The 21548-nt window shown below is 50.1% G+C and overlaps 4 non-coding genes across 4 annotated transcripts; all 4 read right to left on the bottom strand.

Moving 5' to 3' along the window:
• Window positions 1-1969: 1969 nt before the first annotated feature.
• LOC126929900 (small nucleolar RNA SNORA71) lies at window positions 1970-2103 on the bottom strand. The gene has a single exon (XR_007717333.1). It is a non-coding gene; the product is annotated as a small nucleolar RNA SNORA71 (small nucleolar RNA).
• A 2069-nt stretch (window positions 2104-4172) lies between these two features.
• Window positions 4173-4306, bottom strand: LOC126929903 (small nucleolar RNA SNORA71). The gene has a single exon (XR_007717336.1). It is a non-coding gene; the product is annotated as a small nucleolar RNA SNORA71 (small nucleolar RNA).
• Window positions 4307-6550: 2244 nt separating this feature from the next.
• On the bottom strand, window positions 6551-6684 carry LOC126929901 (small nucleolar RNA SNORA71). The gene has a single exon (XR_007717334.1). It is a non-coding gene; the product is annotated as a small nucleolar RNA SNORA71 (small nucleolar RNA).
• Window positions 6685-10485: 3801 nt separating this feature from the next.
• Window positions 10486-10619, bottom strand: LOC126929899 (small nucleolar RNA SNORA71). The gene has a single exon (XR_007717332.1). It is a non-coding gene; the product is annotated as a small nucleolar RNA SNORA71 (small nucleolar RNA).
• Window positions 10620-21548: the final 10929 nt, after the last annotated feature.

Here is a 21548-nt window from a genome sequence, read left to right as displayed (position 1 = left end):
TGGAGGCCAAGGCAGAAGGATGGTTTGAGCCCAGGAGTTGGAGACCAGCCTGGGCAACATCGTGAAACCCCATCTGTAAAAAAAATACAAAAATTAACCAGGCATGGTGGCATGTACCTGCAGTCCCATCTACCCAGGGGGATGAGGTAGGAGGGTCACTTAAGCCCAGCTAACAGAGGGAGACCCGGTCTCAAAAAAAAAAAAAAAAAAAAAAGAGAGAGAGAGAGAGAGAGAAAGATCCTGTCATTTGCCACAACATGGATGGACCTGGAGGATACTATGTTAAACGAAATAAACTAGACACAGACAAACAGTGCATATCTCACTTATGTGTGCAATGTTAAAAAAAAAATTAAAAAAAGGTCAAGCATACACAGATAGAGAATAAAATGGCGATTACCATGGGCAGGAGCTGGAGGAAATAAGGAGATGTAGGTCAAAGGACACCAAGTAGCAGATACACAGGATGAGTAAGTTTAGATGGCTCATGCACAACGTAAGAGATTTCTGTTAAGTAGATTTCAGCTGCTCCTCACATACACTAAAAACGGTGACTATGTGAGATGACAGATATGTTCATCGGCTTCACCACAGTAACCACCGTGCTATCTATATCCGTCCCATTATTCTATAACATCATGTTGTAAACTTCAAATATAGACAATAAAAATTTTAACAACAGGTTGGGTGTGGTGGCTCCCGCCTGTAATCCCAACACTTTGGGAGGCTGAGGCAAGTGGATCACATGAGACCAGCCTGGCCAACATAGTGAAACCCTATCTCTACTAAAAATACAAAAATTAGCTGGGCATGGTGGTGTACATCTTTAATCCCAGCTACTCGGGAGACTGAAGCGCAAGAATCACTGAACCCGGGAGGCAGAGGTTGCAGTGAGCTGTGTTTGCACCACTGCACTCCAGCCTGGGTAACAGAGCGAGACTCTGTCTTAAAAATAAAAATTAAAAACAAAAGGATGCCGAGGCCAGAAGGCTTTTGGAGCAGGCTATGTCTGGCAGTGATCAGCACAGACCTGGAATGGGTAACGAACAGGTGGGGTGGGAGAGCCCCACGCCCACCATCTAGTGTGTAGGAGCTGTGTTCATACATCTGACTATACCGCACATTGTCTCCCTCAATTATTACTCCAGCCCTTGCCACTGTAATCTAAGGCCAGAGGGAAAATCCACCCCTGGTGGACCACGGATGCTGCTCACGGCCAGGACTGAAGGTGGACTGTAACAGCTGGCTTGCTCTAGGACATTTTTAACCCCAGCACTGCTCAATGGGATAAGCCTTGTCACCTTACAACAATGTGTCTTCTCATTTACTTTGTGTCCAGGTGCAACATGTCAGTTACCAGGCATGACGTGAAACAAGACAGAGGCACTGCCCTGAGGAAGCTCACAGCAGAGGGGGCATGAGAAGCAAACCAAGAATCCCCAGACAGTGTGACCAGTGCTGACAGGTGGGAAGGAGTGTGATGGGGAGGCAGAGAGAGCTTCTGCGTGTAGCTCTAGGAAGGGGTAACCACTATTGTGGCTCCAAAACCAGCTCAGAGACATAAACTCAGTGAGGCAGGTCTCTGCTTCACCGTCCTTTCCTTTAGCCTCTGAGTACCCTCCACCATGCTGGGCACAAGGGGCACTCAATGAACCATACAGCACCAGTGTATGGTAGATGGACATAACAATGGCTTCTTAGGAAACGAAGGTTGCCATGTGGAGGTTACTGGGAGAAGGTGCTATATAATCTGCATGCTTTTTACAAGCGGATGAGGTGCTCCCATCCAGCCCACCACCACTAGACTGCTGACTGCCCTCTAAGTTCCCCCAAATAAACCCTGTTTCCTTCACTGGCTCCAGGTCTCTTCTCCGGCCTGTTGAACCTGGCGCCATCCCTAATGAGGAAACAGGGGTCTGGCACGACAACCAGGAACCAGGAGGTAACATCACTGATGAGAATAAAGACATGTACGAAAGCTCCAGAGTTTGGAAGGGACAGGAGTGGACCCTGCAAACACGGGGAAGTGCTTTCATTGATTCCTCTCCCTGCACTATCAATGACCAGGGCACAGGCAGCCCACGATCACTTTCGAATACAGGGGGCAAAACAGGGCAGTGAGTGAGCTGAGAGGGGAGGCACTGCCAGCAGCTTAGGAAGAACCCAAACTAAGAGACCTGGAAACAAGTCAGTGACCAGATTCGCAGCCTAGAATTGCAGCAGCTGCTTCTGATTCTCAAAGATTTCTAACATGCTTTGATTTCTCAAACTTGAGCACGAGTAAGAATCACCTGGAGAGCATGTTAAGCCAGATTGCTGGCTCCAGCCCCAAAACTTCTGATGTAGTAGGTCGGGACAGGGCTAAGCACTTGCATTTCTTACAAGTTCCCAAGTAATAGGGATGGTGCCTGGTTCTGGGACCACAGTTTGAGAACCACTACTCCAATGCTTCCCTCATAAGATAATGAGAGGGAAGATCAACTCTGGGTGAAATATTGAGAATTCACTGGCTTAGGAAGTTAGAATTGTGTGATACTACTATCCATACATCGGCCAGGCATGGGCTTACTATCCATAATCCCAGCACTTTGGGAAGAAAAGGTGGAAGGATTGCTTGAGCCCAGGAATTCAAAACAAGCCCGAGCAACATGGTGAGACTCCGCCTCTACAGAAAAATTTTAAAAATTAGCTGGGTGCAGCAGCATGTACCTGTGGTCCCAGCGACTCGGCAAGCTGAGGTGGAGGATCACTTGAGCCCAGGTCGAGGCTGCAGTGAGCCATCACTGCACCACTGCACTCCAGGCTGGGTGACAGTGAGACCCTGTCTCAAAAAAAAAAAAAAAAAATCCATAAATCACTTGATAACAAAGATTGCCACCAAGTCCAGAGAAAACCACTAGTTAATTGCCTGCCTCCAAAATGCAGTACTCCTCCCACTTCAACAAACTAGGCCAATCCACACTAGGATGACTCAGAGCCCAAGGGGAGCTCTGTAACCCCACCGTGCTTCACACAGTGGAGTGGCAGAGGAGGAAAAGAGGGTGTCACATGTCCCTGTGGGCCTCAGTGGAGGAGCAAGCAATGGGAAGCAGCCTCTGCCTCCCCTCTAGTGACCTCAAAGCCTTCGTCCTTGCAGCCTGAACACCAGTGCATTCTCTAGAGAAGCACCCAAGATTCATACCTTACAAGCACCACAGTTCAGCCTCTTCTTGAAGAAATGTCACCTGAGGCCTCTGGGCCCACAGGACAGAGGTCAGCTGACAATCCTGCAATGACAAGAAGCCACACACATCACTTCTTATAACACATCCCACTATCCAACATGTTCAACAGGAAAAAGCGACCTCTCAATTAGGGTGGGGTAGGCTAGAAGGCGGCTGCATCAGTGACTTCCACTTGGTCCTCCCTCTCTAGCTTTATTCCTGATCTTACAACTCCACCCATTCCTCCAGCCAACCTGAGAACCAGTCACCCTCAGGGGAGCCCTGAAGGCCAGCACAAAAGGCAGAGGAATTAAGAGCTGGAACGGTGGCCAGTGAGTGACACCAATGCACACCTCAGAGGGGCAAGAAAGCAGGCGAAACTCTTGGGTGGGAAGTGAGGGAAGTGTTTTGCCTCTCAGAACACAGCTATGCTGCCCTTGCAGCAATGAACACTTTCTCTTTCTTATGACAAACCCTTCAGGACCCCCTATTCCAGGCCAATGACATGTAAAGATGTAAAGATGCTACCCTATCCTGTCCCCAAGTTACACACAAACACACACACACGGTCAGCCCTGCTCACCCCAACCTCAAAGTCTCCCTCATGTCCCCTCTTCCCTGGTACATGTGCTCCTCACCTCCCCTCCTATTCAAGTGCTATAGAAACCACCTTCAGGAAGTTACTTCATGGAAATTCTGTGGATATCACTGTACATGCCAATATTGCACTCATTCAAAACCGTGCTATCCCCCGCGATGCACCATGACTCATTATACATCACATTCCCTTCCCATGAGCCAGACTGATGCTCTACAACCCAGATCCACCCCTCAATACACAAAGCCTGGTTTCTGCAAAGAGAGGTCAAGCTGAGAAAGACCTAAGCATGATGTCCCCCGGCACTGACTCTCATGTGGCAGTCAAGAAAGCACCAGACTCCTCAAGGGCTGGCAGGAGAAAAACAGGAGTGTGTGAAAGCTTTAGGGTTCGGATGGGATAGGGTGGACCCTCCAAACACGGGGACAACTTCTTCCGGTGTTCCTCTCCCTGCACTATCAATGACCTAGGCACAGGCAGCCCGTGATCACTCTCGGATGCAGGAGCAGAAAAGGACACAAGGAGAGTCAGGAAGAGCAGGAGGATGGCACCAGGGCCTGTGGGATGACCCAAGTTAGGGACAGTACAAGACTCCTGCAGCTCCCATCTGTCCTGCAAAATCCCATAAAACCTAACCACCAAGGGGAATAAAAGGGGAGACACCTCTGGCAAAAGCCCTGGAAAAATCTGGGGACTAGAGAGCAGGATCATGAGGTCACATCCGTAAAAATCAATTCTGCCCTACCTTTGTTTTCTGTATCAGGAAATTGAGATTCAAAACAGGTCAGATGGCCCTTTGCTGGTATCTGGGAACTTGGCTCTAGAGATGTTCCCAGTCAACAGTTTACTGATCAGAGCTGTTCACTGGACACAGTCTCTCTATGCAGATAATGTGGTACAGGCGCCTGTTTTCCTCCTGGAAGTCTGGAATTCTGGTGCATGCTAGGCCGATGGTGTCTACATAACCAGCTCCCAGTAAAAACCCCGGGCATGGAGTCCCTACTGGGCTTCCCTGGGCAGAAACACTGCACACAGGCTGAAAGCATTTTCACTGCTGAAGGGAGAGTGGGTTCCACGTATTTCTGAGGGAGGGAGAGAGCATGAGGAAGCCGGCACAGGGATTCCTCCAGACTCAATCTGCATCATTTTTCCTGAGTCATATGGCTGTGGACCCCTACAATGTCGCTAGGATAAATCTAAACCATTGATTACAACTGGAAAGAAAATGGTCAGAGCCAGGTGGTGGCAGAGGAAGAACTAAGGGCCAGATACGGACGGCCCTTACTCCAGCCATTTTCCATTATGACTTGCTGCTGATGCACTGCAGGAAAAGCCCCAGCGCTCGCCCCGGGCAGGTCCCTGCAGGGGCCTCCTCCTCCACAGCCCCTGAAGGCACAGGAGGGCCAGCTCCAATCCAGGTTTCCCAGGGAAGAGGAGTCTGGATCTGGGAATCCATGGGATGCGGCCCCTCTTCTCATCCTCACCTCTCCCTACATCACCACTAAAGCACCAGAAAAAAGGGAACGTGACTTTACAGGGTGCAAAAAGCCAAAGTTCCAGAGATGGACCCGAAACCTTACCTCGGGCCCTGCGGTCTGCCACTCTCCTGCGTCCCAACACCTCTCACCAAGCCTCTCTACACAGTGTTGCGAAAATGCTGACTAAACTGTTTTCACCTGAATAGCCGGAACGAAACAGCAGCTCATCTCTAAGAAAGGGCCTGGAGAACTTCTAAGGCAGGGATGACAACCGCTTCATCTGTCAGGCCAACTGTTACTAAGTTCAAGAGGATGCTGGGACCGTGATGTTCTTGGGACTGACTGTGCTGTTTCTCCAGCAGCGTCTGGCGAGCACGGAGGAGGCAGTGGGGAAGCCGTGTGGAGGCTGCTGCCATAGATCCCTCGGTGATATTCTCCCCTGCCTGTCTCTGGTCCTTGATTCCTTTCCCCACAAGCTGGGGCGAAAATCCTCCCCAGTGGCCATGTAAGGTCAAGGCCAACAGAACTGAGTCACCTCAGAATCCTCTGAAGGGGTGGAAAACACCAAATCTGCTCCCACCAATCCCACGTAGGTGCTGACTCAGTATTTTTCTCTAACACCACAAAATGCAATGAACCCATCTCCTAACAATGGAGGGACTCTCCCTTTCTTGTTGTTCTTTCTTGAGACAGGGTCTCACCCTGTTGCCCAGGCTGAGTGCAGTGGCACACCTATGGCTCACTGCCGCCTTGACCTCCTGGGCTCAAGAGAGCCTCCTGCCTCAACCTCCTAAGTACTTGGGACTACAGGGGCAGGCACCGCCACGCATGGCCAATTTTTAGTTCTTATAGAGGAGGGGTTGCTCAGGCTGCAGTTTATCCTTTGTCCCATGCTGTCGGAATACTGACCATCTGGCAGACAGAACAAAGTAGGGAACAAAATTCAGACACTACCCTTAAGACCACAGCAAAGAGGGCCAGGAGACAAGTCAGGCAATAATTTCTGTGGGGTCAGCTTGGTGCAGAGGGGGTTGGATAAGGACGTGGAAGGAGAGGTGTGGAGGCAGAGAAAGCTTCCGGGAGGAAGGAGCAGGGCTGCCCTGTCTCAGCTCCACACCCAGCCCTTCTGCTCCTTGAGGCCAAACCCTTCACCTCATACCCTTCACTCACGTCTCACACTAACCTGCCCTGGGCCAGGGAGAAGAGCAACACAACTCAGTAGACGATGCCAGGCACCAGGAGGCATCGAAGAGGTGGTAGGAGGGAGGAGGTGTGGGAAAGCTCCAGGGGTTGGGAGAGACAGGAGTGCACCCTCCAAACACGGGGAAGTGCTCCCGGCAGTTCCTCTCCCTGCACCACCAATGACCAGGGCACGGGCAGCCCATAATCACTTTCTAATGCAGGGTCAGAAAGGGCAGAGGGCAAGCCCAGAAAGGAGGCCAATGCCAGCATTCTGGGCAATGGTCTTACCTAGAACAGAACAGCTGCCATTGCAACGAGCAGACTTACAGCCTAAGATTACAGGTGCGACTTCTGATTCCCCGAGATCACTTACCACTCCCTGCCAGAAGCTGAAAGGAAGGTAAACACCGGCAGAAATATTTAGAATCCTGGGGCTCTTCTCAAAGACTGGGCTGGCCGGGCGCGGTGGCTCACGCCTGTAATCCCAGCACTTTGGGAGGCCGAGGCAGGTGGATCATCTGAGGTCAGGAGTTCCAGACCAGCCTGTCCAATATGGTGAAACCCCAACTCTACTAAAAATACAAAAAAAAAATTAGCCAGGAATGGTGGCGGGCACCTGTAATCCCAGCTACTCGGGAGGCTGAGGCAGGAGAACCACTTGAACCCAGAAAGCGGAGGTTGCAGTGAGCCAAGATTGCGCCATTGCACTCCAGCCTGGGCGACACAGAGAGACTCTGTCTCAAAAGAAAATAAAAATAAAAATAAAAATAAAAATTGGTCAGGCGCAGTGGCTCACGCCTGTAATCCCAGCACTTTGGGAGGCTGAGGCGGGTGGATCACCAGAGGTCAGGAGTTCGAGACCAGCCTGATCAACACAGTGAAACCCCATCTCTACTAAAAATACAAAAAACTAGCCAGGCGTCATGGCAGGCACCTGTAATCCCAAATGCTCAGGAGGCTGAGGGAGGAGAATCACTTGAACCCGGGAGGCGGTTGCAGTGAGCCGAGATCACGCCACTGCACTCCAGCCTGGGCGACTGAGCGAGAGTCTGTCTCAATAAATAAATAAATAAATAAATAAATAAATAAATAAAACAGACAGACTGGGCTGGAGGGTAGCAACATTGGCTATCTGTTCCACTGAGGCTCACGGAAGACCACTCAGCCGGCCACTGGGTATGAATCCAGGCTTGAATCGGAAACGCAGCCCCTCTGTCCATTCCAACACACGGTTTTCCTCTCAACATCACAGGGACTTTCTCAGGGACTCTCAGAGCCCAAATCAAGCTCAGGGAGCACCTTCTCGGCAGCAGCCCTGAAGGCAGAAGAGGGTCCAAACCTGTCCCTGCCTGCTGAGGAAGCAAAGACGGGAGCAAAGCGAAGCAGCCTTCACCTGTGCCCTCGATCCCCACCCCTCAGCACCCAACCACCTCTGGCCTCACAGCCTGCAGAGAACTTGAGCTCTAGAGAACCGAGCAGAACCCCACTTACCTGGGACCTCAGAATCCATGCTCTCCCAGAGGACACCTCTCACACACATGGGGCAGCAGTCGTGTGACACTCCTGCGGGGCACAAGAAGCCAAGATGTGACTGATGCACTTGACACTGCTTATGGCAAGTCCAGGAAACCACAACATTCACCCACAGAAAACACACCTGGGGAATCAGGGTCTCAGGAGGCGAATGTACTGACAGCTTGTCTAGCCCATCTTGGGTCACTGACACAGTCCCCTGAGGTCATCCCGTCTGAAATGGACAATGGTTCCTCTCCACAAGAGGAAAACCTTGTAACTTTTCCTTTATTACCAATAACCAAGACACAAGCAGCCTGTAATCACTTTGCACACAGGGGCAGAAAAAGATCCAGGGCTTGTTGAAATCGGAGACCAGTGTCAGAAGCCTGGAAAATGGCCTGAGCCGGGACAGTGGCACAGCAGAGCACAGGATGAGGCAGCTTCCATCTTCTCCCACATAAATGGAACCTGCCCCAACCAGGAGAGGTAAAGGAAAGACCCTCCAGATGAGAAGCTGACAGAGTTCTTCGGACGTGGAAGACAGGGACTGTGTGATCCTAAGAAAAATCACCTCGGTGTACTCCTGTTCTCCAGATGAGGAAACTGAGGATCATAAAAAGAACCAAAGCTAGGGAGTGGTGGTAAGGCGTTCAGGACCAGGATACAAGTAGGTTTGATGCCAAAGCCCTCCAGCTTTTGAGTCACATATTCCAAGACACAACAATGATAAGGGATCCCTGAAGACACTAAACCTAAGCAGGCACAAGAGAAACCCAATGCGTTCATCATGGCCCCAAAGAGAGTAAAACTGGGGCCAGCACAAAGACACCCTCACCTCACTTCTGTCTACTTCCCAGACGTCACGCCCAGGGAACCTGCATGCACCCACTCTTGTGGGACACAAAGCCCCAGATCTCCAGAGGACAGACCTCGTGGAACACCATGGTCCACCTGCTTCCCGGCAGGACGGAGACACCTCTCATGGGCCCCTCTGCACCAATCAACCTCCTCTGCCAGAATCAAGAAGCCCTGGATGAGCTATCTAGACGTCACCTGGTCAAACCTGTTCTGGAAAGGACAAGGAGAAGACTGGCACAGAACCAGGTGGTAAACGTTTCCTAAAAGTTGGCTGGTGTTAACAGTGGTTCACGGTCTCAGCAACACGAAAAGAGTTCGTCTAGAGAAGAACCACACATCAGGGACAGCTTAAGTCTCATCTTACGCACATATTGTTGAATTTGTGATCCTGAAGCAGCACACTGAAGGGGACTCTGAACCTAGGACAGGTTCTGGTGTGGCACACCAGCGTGGCGGAGTCTGGCATACACAGTAAGGGCTGTTTCGGGCAGGATGGCCCATCTGTCATCTGTGGGTCAGGGCTGATTACACATCTCACTATCAGCCATGCCTACCTACACCTCTGGCTTTGGTCCTTGACATCACAATGACAATCCTGTGGGGAAATTCATCCTGGTGGCCCACGGACAAGACAGTCAAGGGGAACACCATGGGATGACCACTGGGCCAGTGGGAAATAGCTCTGACCACCCCCACACAGGCTGCCTCGCTCAAAAGTATTCCACTGACATGCAACAAGGTGACATGCAAAGCCCTGTCACCTTACAATTCTAAGTCTTTAGGCTGGAATGCAGTCCAGGCTGCAGCACAGGCTGGAATGCAGTAGCACAATCTCGGCTCACTGCAACCTCCACCTCCTGTGTTCAAACGATTCTGGTGTGCCTCAGCCTCCTGAGTAGCTGGAATTATAGGCATGTGCCACCACAACCTACTAGTTTTTGTATTTTTTAGTAGAGATGGGGTTTCACTATGTTGGCCAAGCTGGTCTTGAACTCCTGGCCTCAAGGGATCCATCCACCTTGGCCTCCCAGAGTGTTGGGATTATAGGTGTGAGCGACCGTGCTCAGCCCATCTCCTGTTTTTCATTTGTTCCTTAACTGCTGAAAATCAACCATCTGCCAAGCACCAGGTAAGTCAAGAGACAAGACTCAGATACTGAGACAGGCGAAGTGGTTCGCACCTGTAATTCCAGCACTTTGGAAGACAGAGGGAAAATCACTTATAGCCAGTTCAGGACCAGCCTGGGAAACATAGCGAGACCCTGTCTGTCCCAGCTATTTGGGAGGCTGAGGTGGGAGGATCACTTGCGTACAGGAGTTCAAGCTATGATCACGCCACTGCACACTGCACCCCAGCCTGGACAACAGAGTGAGACCCTGTCACTAAACAAATACAATAAAATATTAAACAAAAGCTCAAGACACTGCCCTCAAGGTCAAAATAGAGAGGCAAAGACAATCAAGCCAGTAATTGCCACAGGGTGTGACTAGCAGAGCTGTAGCTGTGGTTCCACCACCAATCCTAAGGCAGGGACACACCCTCATACACCTTGGTGAACGCCTTACAGACACCGCACTGAGCCTTGCACAGGGAGCACTCAATAATCATCAGACACCAAGCGCCAGGAGGCATTTGACAGATGGTGAGGAGGTGTGAGAAAGCTCCAGAGTTTGGAAGGGACAGGAGTGGACCCTCCAAACACGGGGAAGCGCTTTCAGCGATTTCTCTCCCTGCACTATCAATGACCAGGGCACAGGCAGCCCACGATCACTTTCGAATACAGGTGCAAAAAAGGGCAGGTGAGCCCACGTTCGCGTGTTAGCTGCCACATCTCCAAAGGGGTGCTCACTCCCCAGGGAAGAGAAAGGTACCCAGGACCCTGACAGCCATCATCACTTCACAGGCAGATTCCATCTGTCCCCACCCAGAGTCCACAGGAAAACTGACTTCTGGTAAAAATGCCTCGGCTGTACACTCAGCCCACCAATTCTGAGTATCTACACGTGGACAGGCACTATGGGTTTAAAATCAAGAAAAACAGCCAAGGCCTCTGCCCTCGGAGAGCTTTTGCAGTTTCCCTACTTTACAGAAAATCACCCTCAGGAGAATGAAGGATCTTAGCCAGGATGTGGGCCCCAAGGCCAGCCCCTGTCTCCTAAATCACGCTTTGCTCTGCACCCGCTTTGCCAGACAGTTCTCAGAACTCAGAACTGGCTGAGCTCATTGACCGTCCCCTCTACTGGGTCCCACAGAAGGGTCCTTCCCCACGGTGCGCATAAGCAGCGGGCATTCTCACCCCGCGGACAGTGGACGCCCCTCTAGGGGTGCAGATCAGAGTGCTGCAGGAGGGGGCGCTGGCTGGTGCCAAGCCCTCCGAGGAGCAGCACAGCCCACAAAGCCTAGGCAGGGAAAGAGCACGGGGAGGGGGCTTTAGGACAAGGCCCGGGGACAGAAGTCCACACTCTGCCCCACTGGGGTGCTGGGAGCGTCTTCCATTTAAACCACAGCTAACTGGTCTGTAAAATGAAGGTTCTAACACCTTTTAAAAGGTACTGAGGGGAAAACAAGTTAACGGTCCCAAGGACATGGCACAATGACTGACACTTTGCAGGCAAAAGACAAGTGGCTTTGGGGACTTCCAATGCCAGGAGTCGGGGGCGGGCACCTAAAGTCGCCGAGTCCTGTTTCCCGTCATCCAGGGGCACTAAGCCTCCCCGCAGAGTAGCTGCGCGGACAGGGGGTCTGACGTCTGCACGTGGCCGGCTCAGCACACCGGCGGCCGAGGGCGCGGCTCATCCGCCAGTATCTTTCCCGAGGACACGCGAATCCCAGGGGGCTCACTCCAGCAAAGGGGACGAGGCACTGCACCAGGGACCGGGCCTGACCTCTCTGGCCGCCTTCCCTGGGGCCTCAGTTTTCCCCGATGGTGAGAGTGTCGCAGACCACGCGCCCTGCTGTGGACTCACCTGGCGCCCTGGCGTCGAGTGGCGGCGGAGACCTGACAGCGCGGGAAAAATCAAGATGTCTGCAGATTTCGAGCGATGGGGTGCGGTGGCTTGCGATGGTGTGTGATGGCGTGCGATAGCGAGGGACGGCGAAAGACCGAGGCCACACGACTAGCAAGCTACACTGGTTTCGCGCCGGCGGAAATACAGATGAGAGCGCGAACTGCGGCCTAGAGCGGAAGGAACCGACGCGAGCAGCCCTGCAGCGTCCTCTGGCGGAGCGGAGCTCAACTCCAGACTCTGGAGGACTTGGGATAAATTTCGAAAACAGCCTGGAAGTTTAGAAGTAATCTTCTCCCACTTGCTTTGCTTTTCTGTTTGTTCTGAAGATGTTCCTTGGTCACTGACTCTTATTAATCTGTAGGAATGGCCAATTTTCCATGATAGGAGCTGTTACTACGATGAGGGGACTGTGCTTAGTTTGAACTTCTTTCTGCAAGAGTTCAAAGGCGTCTCTTTGATTCACCACTGTACTCGGTACCCAGTTCAGTGGCTAGCACCGTTGAATGAATGCATTCTACCCCCACCCCATCCATTTTTTTCTGAACAATGTCAGGCCGAGATGACTGAGTCATGGCCAGAGACTGGAATGTGAGGGTGAGAAGATGAGCCAAGAGGGGAGCACAGCGGGTAACTGCTTTGCTAAACTCCAGCCTCGAAGTACACGGGATGGAGGGTGGAAAGAGTCTCTGAACTTCAAGATTTGCATATGAGGAACTTGATCAGATTTGCACAGTGACGGAGACTATAGACAGATGTTCCATGTTCTCTGCAGCATACTGGAGACAATCTTGGGAGGGGACTTAATGGCCCACAAATTCTCATAAGCACTGGCACTGTCTGCATCCTGGGCAGGGTGTGCCTCTTGGGCCTGAGACAGCCCTGCTACTGACTCTGCCCATGTTCTGGAGTGCAAGCAGCCCACCCTTGGGCCTGATGAGGAGCCCACACACTCCGCTCCAGTCAGATTCTTAGTACTCAATAGGTCAGAAGGACAAGAAAATCCAGGCCTGACCTACGCGACCATGAGGGAAATGGGGGTCCTTAAGGTGAGATCTGCTCCATATTTTGTACCTGGGAGAGGCCTATGGGATTCCAAGACTGTAAGAACATTGTGAGTCTCTGTGATGGGGAGGGGCTGTGGGATGCTGCTATGGTTTGGCTGTGACCCCACCTAAATCTCATCTAGAACTGTACTTCCCATAATTTCCACCTGTCGTGGGAGGTAATTGAATCATGGGGGCGGTTACCCCCATGCTGCTGTTCTTATGATAGTGAGTTCTCATGAGATCTGATGGTTTTATAAGGGGCTTTCCCCGCTTTTGCTCTATACTTCTCCTTGCTGCCACCATGTGAAGAAAGACGTGGTTGCTTCCCCTTCTGCCATGATTGTAAGTTTCCTGAGACCTCCACAGCCATGCTGAACTGTGAGTCAATTAAACCTCTTTCCTTTATAAATTACCCAGTCTCAGGCAGTTCTTTATAGCAGCGTGAGGATGGACTAATACAGATGCTGTGACTGAGAGGACACTGGGCAGGGGGGTCAGGTGTGCACACTTGTGGCCACACAACCCTGATGTCCTCTTCTGCCTCCTACTCTTGCTGTTACTCTCCATGTGACTTTGGCTAAGTAACCTAACTTCTCCGCCCAGCCTTAGTTTCCAGTTACGGAAAATAGGCAGTCATAGTTCCCTGCTCATAGCGTTACTGTGAGAATTAAATGAAATGATTTATATCAAGACCGTAGCACAGAACAAATATCCCAGGCCTAGTAGTTGCTGTATTGTAGTATTCTGAGAAAGCTGAGGGCTTCTGTCACTGTAAGGACCCTGGGATTATTTATGAAGCAGAGGAAATGTGCTGTGTTTGAAAAGTCTAAGATAGCATTGTCAGCCAGGCATGGTGGAGCAGTCCTGTAGTCCCAGCTACTCAGGAGGTTGAGGTGGGAGAATCACTTCAGTCTGGGAAGTTGAGGCTGCAGTAAGCCGAGATCACACCACTGCACTCCAGACAGGTTGACAGACTGAGACCCTGTCTCAAAAAAGAAAAAGAAAGAGAAAGATAGCATTGTCCAATAGAAATATAATGCAAGGCCGGGTGCGGTGGCTCACGCCTGTAATCGCAGCACTTTGGGAGGCTGAGGCAGGCGGATCACCTGAGGTCGGGAGTTTGAGACCAGCCTAACCAACATGGTGAAACCCTGTCTCTACTAAAAATACAAAACTTGGCCGGGCCTGGTGGCATGCGCCTGTAGTCCCAGATACTCGGGCGGCTGAGGCAGGTGGATCACCTGAGGTCAGGAGTTCGAGACCAGCCTAACCAACATGGAGAAACCCCATCTCTATTAAAAATACAAAATTACCAGGCATGGTGGTGCGTGCCTGTAATCCCAGCTACTCTGGAGGCTGAGGCAGGAGAAACGCTTGAACCCAGGAGGCGGAGGTTACGGTAAGCCAAGATCTCCCCATTGCACTCTAGCCTGGGCAACAAGAGCGAAACTCCATCTCAAAAAAAAAAAAAAAAAGATAAAATGTAAAAGTAAAATTAATTGTAATAATTTATTTAACTGAATATAACCAAAATATTATCATGTCAGCATGTAATCAATATTTTATAATTACTTATGAGCTATTTACTATTCTTTTTCTTGTATGAGGTCTTTGGAATCTGGTGTGTGATTTACATTTATGGCACATTACAATTCCGACTGGCCACATTTCCAGTGCTCTGTAGCCACATTTCCAGTGCTCTACTCCCCACCACAGATCTAAGGCAATCTGGCTCTCATCACCCCTTTGGAGCTGGAAGAGACACAGCAAACAGGAGGCTGAGTGCAACCACAACCCACGCCCGCCTCTGCCGCCCCACCTATGAGCCTGAAAGGGCTTGGCCTCCTGCATATTCAGATTGAGGCCTCACCGAGCTGAATCTTAGGAGCTAGCAATTAAGGCCAAGGTGCCCTCAGAAAGCTGGAAACAGGCAGAACTGCAGATTTTCTGTAGTTCCAGATTTTCTTTTGCACTCCTTATTCCCATAACACTAAGGAAGGCACCTTGGCAGGTTCATTCCTGCAGCCCCAGTGCCTATAGCAGGATCGGCACCTAAGACGAGTGGTTGATGCTTGTTCCACAGTAGTGGAACAGGATGTTAAATTAGCCGGATGTGGTGGTGGGCGCCTGTAGTCCCAGTTACTCAGGCGGCTGAGGCTGGAGAACAGTGTGAACCTGGGAGGCGGAGCTGGCAGTGAGCCAAGATGGAGCCACTGCACTCCAGCCTGGGCGACAGAGGGAGACTCCATCTCAAAAAAACAAAAAAAAGGAAGTTTCAGCTGACACATCAAGGAAAGGAGAAAGGAGGCACCAAGATAGAGGGAATAACCATATACAATTGCATCTCAAGAAACAAATGAGGCCGGGTGTGGTGGCTCATGCCTGTAATCCAAGCACTTTGGGAGGCCAGGGCAGGCGGATGACAAAGTCAGGAGTTTGAGACCAGCCTAGCCAACATGGTGAAACCCCATCTCTACTAAAAACACAAAAATTAGCCAGGCGTGGTGGTGGGTGCCTGTAATCCCAGCTACTCAGGAGGCTGAGGCACGAGAATCACTTGATCCCAGGAGGCAGAGGTTGCAGTGAGCCAAGATCACACCACTGCACTCTAGCCTAGGTGACAAGAGTGAAACCATCCAAAAAAAGAAAGAAAGAGAGAAAGAAAGAGAGAAAGAGAGAAAGAAAGAGAGAAAGAGAGAAAGAAAGAGAAAGAAAGAAAGAAAAAATTAAAAATGCAATAAAATTGCTGTTGTGATAGGCAAAAATTGATTTGAGTATTGGCAGTTTTTGAAGGTTCCGTGATAAAATAGCGGCTGCCTTCCAAAGAAGATGCTGGACAGATGCAGAACTGAGGAAGGAGATAACTTAAAAGAAAAAGAGAGAAATAATCAGGATTAAACATCTCCCTAGCTTGGAGATGGTGCGGGCTTCTTGCAAAAGCACCAGATGAGACGTCTCCCCTCTCCTTACCCTTTACTCCACCTGGTTTGATCCTGAAAGTATTGAGAGTGAGTAAATGGACAGAAAATTCCTATTGAAGAGAAACATATCTGGATACATGAAGAGAGAAGGCCCATGTCCCCACCCCAGCAGACAGCAGCCCATCCTGTACGTCGCCCCAGCTGGTGGAGAAATGTCTTACCTATGAAAGATCATTGAAAACATAATAATGCATTAGACTGAACATTTAAACTTGTTGAATGGATTCAGCAGATCTGTAACTAATCCTGGTTTTTTTGTTTGTTTGTTTGAGACAGAGTCTTGCTCTGTCACCCAGGCTTGAGTGCAGTGGTGTGATCTCAGCTCACTGCAACTTCCGTTTCCTGGGTTCAAGCGATTCTCCTGCCTCAGCCTCCCGAGTAGCTGGGATTACAGGCACATGCCACCGTGCCTAGCTAATTTTTGTATTTGTAGTAGAGATGGGGTTTTACCATGTTGGTCAGGCTGGTCTCGAACTCCTGACCTCGTGATCCACCCACCTCCGCCTCCCAAAGTGCTGGGATTACAGGCTTGAGCCACCATGCCCAGACTTTTTGTTTGTTTGTTTGTTTGTTTTTTGAGACTGAGTCTCGCTCTGTCACCCAGGCTGGAGTGCAACGGTGCGATCTCGGCTCACTGCAACCTCCGCCTCCCGGGTTCAAGCACTTCTCCTGCCTCAGCCTCCTGAGTAGCTGGGATTACAGATGTGCACCACCACACCTGGCTAATTTTTTTGTGTTTCTAGTAGAGATGGGATTTCACCATATCGGCCAGGCTGGTCTCAAACTCCTGGCCTTGTAATCCACCCGCCTCAGCCTCCCAAAGTGCTGGGATTACAGGCGTGAGCCACCACACCTGACCCTACTGGTGTATTATTAAAAAATAATAAAATAAAATTGTTGAATGGAAACTGTGTTTTCCATATTTAGTGATTGCAAGACTTTTTATTACCTAAGAATGATCAGAAAAATTATAAGGCTTTGCCTGATATTTTTTAGGGATAGGGGAGAGACACTTCCACTTAGCAAGTCTAAGCAGACATATCAGGAGTCCTGCTTTCAACCTACTGGTTGCAAAGGATTGGATTGTAGCTGAGAAGACAAGGTTCTACCACGGGAAGTCTGTGACCTCATAGTAGCTGAGAAATCCCCGGGGCCTGCAGCCCCTTCGCCAGAAGAGATGGAATCATGGCCAGCTGGACAGCGTCTTCCAAAGAGTTGGTGCCCGGAGTCTAGGTGGGAAGTCAGCAACTGACCATGCAAGACCTGCGGGAGCTCCAGACCCATCTCTGCGCCAAGAGTGACCACCGTGCTGCAGATTTCGTTGTTATCTGTCCATTCTCCTCCTCGGCTTCTTACTGCTCCTCTGTTACTGTGTCTTTCAGGAGTCCGTTTGGGTGATGAGCACTCTCTGGGGGCACTATGGGGGCATCCATGGAGCGTGGCAGCAGAGTGTTGCAATAGAAAACAGGTAGATGGGCTGGGCCAGGTGACTCACACCTGTAGTCCCAGCACCAGGGAGGCCAAGGCAGGCAGATCACTTGAGACTTGAGGTCAGGAGTTTGTGACCAGCCTGACAAACATGGTAAAATCCCATCTCTACTAAAAATAGAAAAATTAGCCAGGCATAGCGGTGGGCGCCTGTAATCCCAGCTACTCAGGAAGCTAAGGCACAAGAATCGTTTGAACCTGGGAAGCGGAGGTTACAGCAGGCCGAGACTGTGCCACTTCACTCCAGCCCGGGTAATACAGCGAGACCTTGTATCAAAAAGTAAAATAAATAAAATAAAATAATAAAAGTAAATTAAATTTAAAAATAAAATATAAAATAATAATAAAATAAAAATGAAGGAGCATCAGAGATACTCGGGTCCCAATCCCCTCTGCCATGATCTAGCTCTGGGCCCTGCTTTTCACCTCAGTTTACTCATCCCAAAAACAAAGCTGTGACGGAAAGGAATTTCCACTATTGTTGTTGTCATTGTTCTTATAAATACAATCCTGATCTTTTCCAAAGCCAGGATTTTTTTCCTCTCTTTTACCAGCAGCGTGTTCCCTTTCATTCCCTGGCAGGGAAATTTGCCCGGGTTTGGAGAACAGGGTGGCTGTTGCTGGGCTCCGTGCTCACCGGGCTGCTCTTTCCCATGCTGGCCATTGGCATCTGCCTCCCGCCCTGTGTCATGCTGTGCTCTCTTTCTGTGTCTGCATTTGAAAGCGATCATCAGCTGCCTATTGATGCCTTGGTCATCGATAGTACAGGCAGTTGAACTGCACAAAGCATTCTCCGTGTTTGGAAACGCTGGTGCTTTTCTCGCATTCGACTTCTCTTCTGTGAACACTCTCAAGCCTCTGGGGCATTGTGCGCTGTCATTTTGTTTGGCCTTTCTCAGCTTGACTTCTTGGCAAACATTAGGCTGTGTATATCCGGGACTATTTGTTCCCCAGGACGAGGTTAACTACTCAAGGGATGGCTGAGGCTCACAGAGCATGAGCCCTGCACAGAAGAGGTAACATTCACCAGCCAGGTGAATTGTATAAAAATTGGGTATAGATCCTGATTATGATAGGATTTCCAAAGAAAGATGGCTTCTTGGAGGTGGTGTGCTTTGGTGGTTTTCTGTTTGTGTTTTGAGACATGGTCTTGCTCTGTTGCCCAGGCTGGAATGCAATGGCATGATTAGAGCTCACTGCAGCCTCAACCTGCTGGGCTCAAGCGATCCTCCTGCCTCAGCCTCCGAAGTAGCTGGGACTACAAGCACATGTCACCATACCTGGCTAATTAAAACAATTTTTTTTTTTTTTTGTAGAGATGAGGTCTCACTATGTTGTCCACGCTGGTCTCCAACTCCTGGGATCAAACGATTCTCCCACCTCAACCTCCCAAAGTGCTAAGATTGCAAGTGTGAGTCATCGTGCTTGGACCTTGGTGGGTTTTTCTTTTTCTGGAGACGAGGTCTTGCTATGCTTCTTTGGCCTCAAGGGATCCTTCTGCCTCAGCCTCCCCAGTAGCTGGGACTATAGGTGCACACCAGCGTGTCTGGCTCTTGGTGGATTTTTGAAGTACTCAAATAGGAGTCCTTTAAAGTTGCAATGGGAAGGCTCTTAAGGGTTGGGGGGGAGAAAGAGGAAGACTCTGAAGCTGAAGAGGAGGAAGGGATGGGGAGTGGACACCTGTGCTGGTATGTGGATAAGTTAGGAACCAGAGGGGGCAGTATCTCCCCATCTCATTGTGTGGCCTGTAATAGATGACCTTTAAATGTTGATGCAAAAGAAGAAAGGGAAATGTTCATTGTGGCAACAGGAGAGGGCTCACTTAATTCTGACATGTAAGAAAAATTCCTTGTGTCTCAGTCTGCTTTTGGCTCTGAGGGCTTAAAAAAAAAAATGAAAAAGGCTGGGCATGGTGGCTCACACCTGTAATCCCAGCACTTTGGGAGGCCGAGGCAGGTGGATCACTTGAGGTCAGGAGTTCAAGACCAGCCTGGCCAAGATGGTGAACCCCGTCTCTACTAAAAATACAAAAATTAGCTGGGCATGGTGGCGGGCGCCTGTAATCCCAGCTACTTGGGAGACTGAGGCAGGAGAATCGCTTGAACCCAGCAGGTGGAGATTGCAGTTAGTGTGCCACACTGAACTCTAGCCTGGGCAACAGAGCAAGACTCTGTTAAAAAAAAAAAAAAGGAAGGAAGGAAGGAAGGAAGGAAGGAAGGAAGGAAGGAAGGAAGGAAGGAAGGAAAGAAGGAAGAAAGAAAGAAAGAAAACAGGACAACTTAACTGATTCAAATAAAATAAAATTAGGGCGAGGCATGGTGGCTCACGCCTACAATCTCAGCACTTTGGGAGGCTGAGGCAGGTGAATCATTTGAGGTTAGGAGTTCGAGACCAGCCTGGCCAAGATGGTGAAACCCCGTCTCTACTAAAAATACAAAAATTAGCCGGGTGTGGTGGCGGGCACCTGTAATCCCAGCTAATCGGGAGGCTGAAGCAGGAAAAATCACTCGAACCCAGGAGACGGAGGTTGCAGTGAGCTGAGATCACACCACTGCACTCCAGCCTGGGTGACAGAGCAAGACTTTGACTCAAAAAACAAAACAAATAAATTAATGAAATAACAAAAGCAGAAAATGAGCATAGGGCCAGGCCTGGTGGCCCATGTCTGTAATCCCAGCATGAAAGTACATCAATAGGAAATGTATGTTGGTGTCGTGGAGCAACATCTCAAAAACCCTTGGAGGATGTTATGGACTGAATATGAGACCAAGGCAGGAGGATCATTTGAGACCAGGAGTTAGAGACCAACCTGGACAACATAGTATGACCCTATCTCTACAATTTTTTTTTTAATTAGCAGGGCCTGGTGGCATGCTCCTATAGTCCCAGCTACTCAGGAGGCTGAGACTGGAGGATTGCTTGAGCCTGGGAGGTGGAGGCTGCAGTGAGCCATAATTTCACCACTGCACTGCAAGCTGGATGGCAGAGCAAGACCCTGTTTCAAAAAAAAAAAAAAAAAAGTTGGCAGACTTCAGTTGGAAAGTCTTGGTCCCAGTGCCCTTGAAGGGCAGGAGTGGTGCTTCTGCCCTGTGAATGCCTTCTGACCCCACCACTCGGGAGAGGTGGACACGAGAGTGGAAATCAGTTGCCTCTATAAATGGTGACAGCTGGATGTGACCACCTGCAGGCTCCCTGACACCTACTCCTCCTTCCTTTACCTCTGTTGCAGCCCACCTTCCCACCCCTACCACACACCCTGCCATGCTGGATAGGGCCTGCCGGGTGAGCTTCCTCAGGAAGGAGTGGGGACTCGGCCAAGCATCCCATGAACGAGCAAAGCACAGACACCCTGAGGGGTGTGCAGCCTCAACAAGTCCTAACCCACACTCAAGACAAATTAGACGAGGGATCTTAGAGATGGGTGACTCCTCCAAGAGCTCCAGAAAGGGTGGAAGTGCCTATCCTTGGCCCAGAAGGTAATTTTGAGAATTGAGAGCTTGAGTGTCAAAGGTTGTAAAAATCAGGCCGGGCATGGTGGCTCACACCTGTAATCCCAGCACTTGGGAGGCTGAGACAGGCGGATCACCTGAGGTTGGGAGTTCAAGACCAGCCTGGCCAATATGGTGCAATCTACTAAAAATACAAAAATTAGTCACCAGGTGTAATTCCAGCTACTCAGGAGGCTAAGGCAGGCAATCCCTTGAACCTGGGAGGCAGAGGTTGCAGTGAGCTGAGATCGCACCACTGCACTCCAGCCTGGGTGACAGAGCAAGACTCTGTCTCAAAAAAAAAGTTTGTGGAGTTCAGAATAGCATTTCTCAGAAAGCCCCGCTACTGCTTGCAAATCTTTCCTTTTTTTTAATGACCCTGCACAGGTTTCACTGTCACAGGTTTAATTAAAGTCTTCTGCTTGATCTCAAGTAGCTTGGAGAAAAAATCCCTCAAAGTGTTGCCCTTCAGAGATATTTTCAACGGCCTTTATTAGAAGGACCATTATTTAAGGATTACATGGTATGACACAGGGTGACTCTGCTGCACCAGAGAAGAACACGCTACGGAAAACACTTTCTCTCCTTTAAGTCAAGTGTTTTCTGTGTCATCGGCTTGCCCAAGCATCCCTGGCATCTCTGCTTCTCAACCATAGGCTATGATGTGAATGGTGCTCCCAGGAGTAGTGCAGTACACGACCTG

This window comes from Macaca thibetana, chromosome 10 (genome assembly GCF_024542745.1).
Source record: "Macaca thibetana thibetana isolate TM-01 chromosome 10, ASM2454274v1, whole genome shotgun sequence".
In the NCBI taxonomy this organism is placed as follows: Eukaryota; Metazoa; Chordata; class Mammalia; order Primates; family Cercopithecidae; genus Macaca; species Macaca thibetana.
Note: the sequence above shows the minus strand (reverse complement) of the source record. Positions and strands in the feature narration are given on the sequence as shown.